The sequence below is a fragment of the Diospyros lotus genome, chromosome 2, assembly GCF_014633365.1.
Source record: "Diospyros lotus cultivar Yz01 chromosome 2, ASM1463336v1, whole genome shotgun sequence".
Taxonomy (NCBI): Eukaryota; Viridiplantae; Streptophyta; class Magnoliopsida; order Ericales; family Ebenaceae; genus Diospyros; species Diospyros lotus.
Window position 1 is genome coordinate 36,370,535 of NC_068339.1, and position 6,586 is coordinate 36,377,120.

Here is a 6,586-nt window from a genome sequence, read left to right on the forward strand (position 1 = left end):
TACTATTAAATGAAGAGCTTGGGCCATAATGGACACTTGGGCTGACTCATTGGGGCTTGTACTTTATTATTTTGGGCTGCACATGTTGTTTTAAATCTTAGCCACATGGGTGCACGAAAATTTAATCTTGAAAACCCAATCTGACTTTTCATATTTTCAAGCATCTTTAATACTTTGAGTTTCTAGGCTAATTAAGTTAGAGATTTAATATTTTGTGGGAAATCAGATTTGAATATTTCCTAGGCTAGTAATTATGGTCTTTTGTATTTTCCTAAGTGTTTACTCTCTCTATAAATTGTACTCTCCCAACAATTGAAAATCAATCAATGAATGAGTGATTTACTTTTTCTGGAATTCCAGATTTGAGAGGTGCTCTTCTCTTGGGTTCTCTTATGAACTAACCGACTTATCAAGGCTTGATTAACCTTGTGGCGTCTTCAACATTCGGGGTCCTTGTTCTTTCGTGTCCAAGGGTTTCGTGTGGATCATCCAAATCTGTGTTTAGCTGTTCTTGGGGTGCGTATATCTTGCATTGGTTGTGGGTTCATAGGATCAAATCCTTTTGGGTTCGCACCATCTTGGTATCAGAGCTTCGGCCTAAACTCAGGTTATATCTTTGTGTCTTTTAGCCTCATTTTCGTGTTCCCTTGTTCCTTGTGTTTGTTCATGTTCTTTTATTTCTGAACGTAACTCTCTTTGTGTCTGTTCATCTTCTCTTTGAATCTGGACGTCATTTTCTTTGTGCCTTTGTTTCAACACGTTATACTTCGAGTTTTTGGACGTGTAATATGTCATTTTCATAGTTCAGAATCTCATCTTTCTGGTCGTTTTGAAAACACATCAATCGGAGCTTTGTAGAGAAAGTTATAAACGTTTCTACCAAACGTGTTTTCAGCACTCACCAGAATTGTCCCAACTTGATTAGTGTCCTATCTTTTGGTCAATTTTTTTTATAAAAAAAAAAGAAAAGAAAAGAGAAAGAAACAAAAAAAAAAAAAGGGTTGTGCTGATTTGTGTTTGATATCCAAATTTCTATTCTACAAATTGTTGATCTTAAAAGCTCCTGATTCATTATTGCATTCCTCATCTTTTCCAAGTGTCAAATTGTTCTTAAAAGTTGCTGATCCACTTCCACCTTTCTCATTGTTGCATTTCTATTTTTTTCTTGATCTACTATCACATTTCTCATTGTCTCCAAGTGTTGAATTCACTATACAAGTGTTGGAATTGCCTTTGATTGAGTTGACCAGTTCTCTAAAGATCTAATAGAGAAGACTAAGAGTGGAAAAAAGGCAAGAGTGTGAAAGATCATCATTGAGAAAAAGCCTATCAAGAGTGAAACACGAGGGAAGAGTGACATCTATTGTTGTGAGGATTTTTTTTACAGCTTTGCAAATGTCTAACAAGGAGGAACCATCAAGCGTTAGGGGTACACCAAACATGGATTTTGTTGTCAATGCTATGCAAAAACAGTTTGAGCGCTTCAATATGGTTTTTGGGGAAATAAGGGATAGGATGGATAGACAAGATGCAATGATTGCAAACTTGCAAAGGGGGGAACCTAATAGAAATCCTAATTTTAGACGACCTCTTGGGCATGGGTATGAAGAGTTTGAATCTGGAAATGAAGCAAGAAGTGAGAATGAGGAAGATTATGAGTCTGAAATTGAGATGGGAAGAAATAGACGTAGAAGAGTAAGGCATGAGCGAGGTCATGGGAGAAATGCTACAAGACAAAGGAATAGGGAAGATGGGAACCTTGGTAACATTAAAATGAAGATACCTTCTTTCCAAGGTAGAAATGACCCTGAAGCTTATTTGGAGTGGGAAAAGAAGATAGAGATGATTTTTGAGTGCCATAATTATTCTGAAGCAAAAAAGGTGAAATTGGCAGTAATAGAGTTCACTGATTATGCAATCATTTGGTGGGATCAATTGGTTTTGAGTAGAAGAAGAAATGGTGAGAGGCCTGTAGCAACTTGGGGAGAAATGAAGACTCTCATGAGGAGGCGATTTATTCCTAACCATTACTTTAGAGACCTCTATCAAAAATTACAGACCCTTATGCAAGGCTCTAAGAGTGTGGAGGAGTATTATAAAGAAATAGAGGTGGCTATGATAAGGGCTAATGTGACAGAAGATAGGGAGGCTACAATGGCTCGTTTCTTGAATGGATTAAATAGAGAGATAGCTAATATAGTGGAGTTGCAGCATTATGTGGAGTTGGAAGACATGTTGCATGTGGTAATAAAAGTAGAAAGGCAACTCAAGCGCAAGGAGCCAATCTAGTAGTTCCTTTGTGAAACAAAACTGGAAGAAAGAAGACAAGACTGATTCCAAGGGGGTTTCCAAAGGCAAGGATGAAGCTTCAACTAAAGGCAAAGGTAAAACTGATTCCCAAACTTCTAGAAACATGGATATTAAATGCTTCAAGTGTTTGGGTACAGGTCATATAGCCTCTCAATGCCCCAACAAGAGAGTCATGATTGTGAAAAATAATGAAGTGGTAACTGATGGTGAAAGTGATGAATCCATGCCTTCACTTGAAGATGCTAGTGATGATGGGGTTGAATATGCAGTAGAAGGAGAAGCACTTGTGGTTAAAAGATCTTTGAATTCTCAAGTTAAGGAAGATGACATAGAGCAACAAAGGGAGAACATTTTTCATACTCGCTGCCTTATACACAATAAGGTTTGCAGCTTGATCATTGATGGGGGGAGTTGCACGAATGTTGCAAGTACTACATTGGTTGAGAAATTGAACTTGTCCATCATTAAACACTCCAGACCGTACAAGTTACAGTGGTTGAATGAATGTGGAGAGGTTAAAGTTACGCAGCAAGTCCTTGTTTCATTCTCAATTGGCAAGTATAGTGATGAGGTGTTATGTGATGTAGTTCCAATGCATGCCAGTCATATACTTTTGGGCAGACCATGGGAATTTGATAGAAGGGCTACTAAGGATGGGTATACAAATAGATACTCATTCATGATGAACAACAGACCCGTTACACTTGTACCATTGACTCCTAAGCAAGTTTATGAAGATCAAGTCAAGATGCAAAAAGAAAGAGAAAAAAAAAAAGAATGAATTGAAAAATGAGGGAGAGAATTCAAAAAGAAAAGAAAGTGGAAATGAGAGAAAAATTGAGAGCTCAAAAAAAGGAATTCCAAAGAAAAAAAAAAAGAGGAGAGAAAAGTAAGTTTTTATGCAAAAAAGAGCGAAGTGAGGAGTGCCTTGCTTGCTAGACAGCATTTGCTTGTGCTTGTCTACAAAGAGACTTGTTTGAACACTAACACTCTTAACTTACCTCTTCCTAGTGTTGTTGAATCTTTGTTACAGGAATTTGAAGATGTATTCCCTGAAGATATTCCTCCTGGCTTACCACCCATTAGAGGAATTGAACATCAAATTGACTTCATTCCTGGAGCAACAATTCCCAACCGTCCAGCTTATAGAAGCAATCCTGAAGAAACCAAAGAACTTCAAAGGCAAGTTCAGGAGCTCATGGAAAAGGGGTATGTAAGAGAAAGTTTGAGTCCTTGCGTTGTTCCAGTTCTTCTTGTTCCTAAGAAAGATGGATCATGGAGAATGTGCATTGATTGTAGGGCTGTGAATAACATCACGGTAAAGTATCGCCATCCCATTCCTAGACTAGATGATATGCTAGATGAATTGCAAGGATCTAGTATTTTCTCTAAAATTGACTTGAAATCTGGATACCATCAAATTAGGATGAGGGAAGGGGATGAGTGGAAAACTGCATTCAAAACAAAACATGGGCTTTATGAGTGGTTAGTCATGCCATTTGGACTCACAAATGCACCAAGCACTTTCATGAGACTAATGAATCATGTATTGCGTGCATTCATTGGAAAATTTGTTGTGGTTTATTTTGATGATATCTTGATATACAGCAAAAATCTTGAAAAGCATATGAGTCATTTGCATTGTGTCCTTGATGTGTTGAGAAAGGAAAAATTGTATGCTAACTCGAAAAAGTGTTGTTTTTGCATGGAAAAGATTGTTTTCCTTGGTTTTGTTGTAAGTACACAAGGGGTAGAAGTTGATGAAGAAAAGGTAAGGGCTATAAAAGACTGGCCAACACCTACAAACATCACTGAGGTGAGAAGCTTTCATGGCTTAGCTAGTTTTTATAGACGCTTTGTAAAGGATTTTAGCACAATTGCTGCGCCACTCACTGAGGTCATTAAGAAATCTGTTGGATTTAAATGGGAAAAGGCACAAGATCATGCATTTCATGTTCTTAAAGAAAAGTTGTGTTCTGCACCTGTGTTGGCATTACCTGACTTTCACAAAACTTTTGAGATTGAATGTGATGCCTCAGGAATTGGTATAGGAGCTGTTTTGATGCAGGAAGGAAGACCTATTGCTTATTTTAGCGAGAAGTTAAGTGGCGCTGCTTTGAATTATCCCACATATGACAAGGAACTCTATGCACTTAAGAGAGCATTAGAGACTTGGCAACACTACCTTTGGCCTAAGCAATTTGTCGTTCACACTGATCACCAATCTTTGAAGCACATAAAGGGTCAAGGAAAGTTGAACAAGAGACATGCACGATGGATGGAATTCATTGAACCATTTCCCTATGTCATCAAATACAAGCAAGGAAAGGAGAATGTTGTTGCAGATGCATTGTCTAGAAGGTATGTTCTTCTTACTTCTCTAGATGCAAGATTGCTTGGATTTGAACATATCAAAGAGTTGTATGCAAATGATGTTGATTTTGCTAATGTGTTTCTTGCTTGTGAGAAAAATGTAATTGGTAAGTTTTATAGAGTTGAGGGATACTTGTTTAAAGAAAATAAGCTTTGTGTGCCTCAATGTTCTATACGAGAATTGCTTGTTAGGGAAGCTCATGGGGGAGGTCTAATGGGACATTTTGGTGAAAAAAAGACCTTAGATGTGTTGCATGAACATTTCTTTTGGCCAAAAATGAAACGAGACGTAAAAAGGATTTGTGATAAATGCATAACATGTAGGAAGGCAAAATCCAAAGTCTTACCACATGGTTTGTATAAACCTTTGCCTGTACCAAATGAACCTTGGGTAGACATTTCTATGGACTTTGTTTTGAGGCTACCTAGGTCAAGGAGGGGAATGGATTCCATTTTCGTGGTTGTTGATAGGTTTTCTAAGATGGCACATTTCATTCCATGCCATAAAACTGATGATGCCACTCATGTTGCTGATTTGTTCTTTAAAGAAATTGTGAGACTTCACGGAGTTCCCAAAAGCATTGTGCCGGATAGGGATACAAAGTTTCTTAATTACTTTTGGAAAGTTTTGTGGGGAAAGATAGGTACTAAATTGTTGTTTTCTACTGCTTATCATCCACAAACTGATGGGCAAACTGAAGTTGTTAATAGAACTTTAACTCAATTGCTCAGAACCGTTATTCAAAAGAATTTGAAAAATTGGGAAGATTGCTTGCCATTCATTGAATTTGCATATAATAGGAGTGTTCATTCGTCTACAGAATATTCTCCTTTTGAAATAGTGTACGGTTTCAATCCACTAACTCCTTTGGATTTGTTACCATTGCCTGTTAATGAGAAAGCAAGTCTTGATGGAAAAAAGAAAGCTGAAATGGTGAGGCAAATGCATGAACGTGTCAAGCAGCAAATTGAGAAGAAAAATGAGCAATATGCATCCAAGGCCAACAAAGGAAGAAGGCGTGTTATTTTTGAACCTGGAGATTGGGTGTGGGTGCATATGCGCAAAGAAAGGTTTCCAGCTCAACGGAAGTGGTCCATTCCAAGTTCTTGAGAGGATCAATGACAATGCCTACAAGATAGATTTACCTGGTGAGTATAATATCAGTGCTACCTTTAATGTTTCTGATCTATCTCCATTTGATGCAGGTGAAGATTCGAGAACGAATCCTTTTGAAGAGAGAGGGAATGATGAGAATCATCACGAAGAATAAGCTGACTCAAATCATTCAAGTGACCCATTGCATGTTCCAGTAGGGCCAATTACAAGGGCAAGAGCTAAAAGACTTAAAGAAGCTTTGAATGGGCTGGTTCTAGATATGTGGGCCAATCAAAATTATCAAGATTCTGACCTAAAAAGCAAGCAAGACGTCATGAACATTATATGGGCTGAAGAGGGAGTTGTTGAGAGTCTTTTGAGCCAGAATACTATTAAATGAAGAGCTTGGGCCATAATGGACACTTGGGCTGACTCATTAGGGCTTGTACTTTATTATTTTGGGCTGCACATGTTGTTTTAAATCTTAGCCACATGGGTGCACGAAAATTTAATCTTGAAAACCCAATCTGACTTTTCATATTTTCAAGCATCTTTAATACTTTGAGTTTCTAGGCTAATTAAGTTAGAGATTTAATATTTTGTGGGAAATCAGATTTGAATATTTCCTAGGCTAGTAATTGTGGTCTTTTGTATTTTCCTAAGTGTATACTCTCTCTATAAATTGTACTCTCCCAACAATTGAAAATCAATCAATGAATGAGTGATTTACTTTTTCTGGAATTCCAGATTTGAGAGGTGCTATTCTCTTGGGTTCTTTTATGAACTAACCGACTTATCAAGGCTTGA

At 37.5% G+C, this 6,586-nt stretch overlaps 1 pseudogene; it reads left to right on the forward strand.

The window, feature by feature from the left end:
• The first annotated feature begins 1,441 nt into the window (after positions 1-1,441).
• On the forward strand, positions 1,442-6,179 carry LOC127794795 (uncharacterized; annotated as a pseudogene).
• Positions 6,180-6,586: the final 407 nt, after the last annotated feature.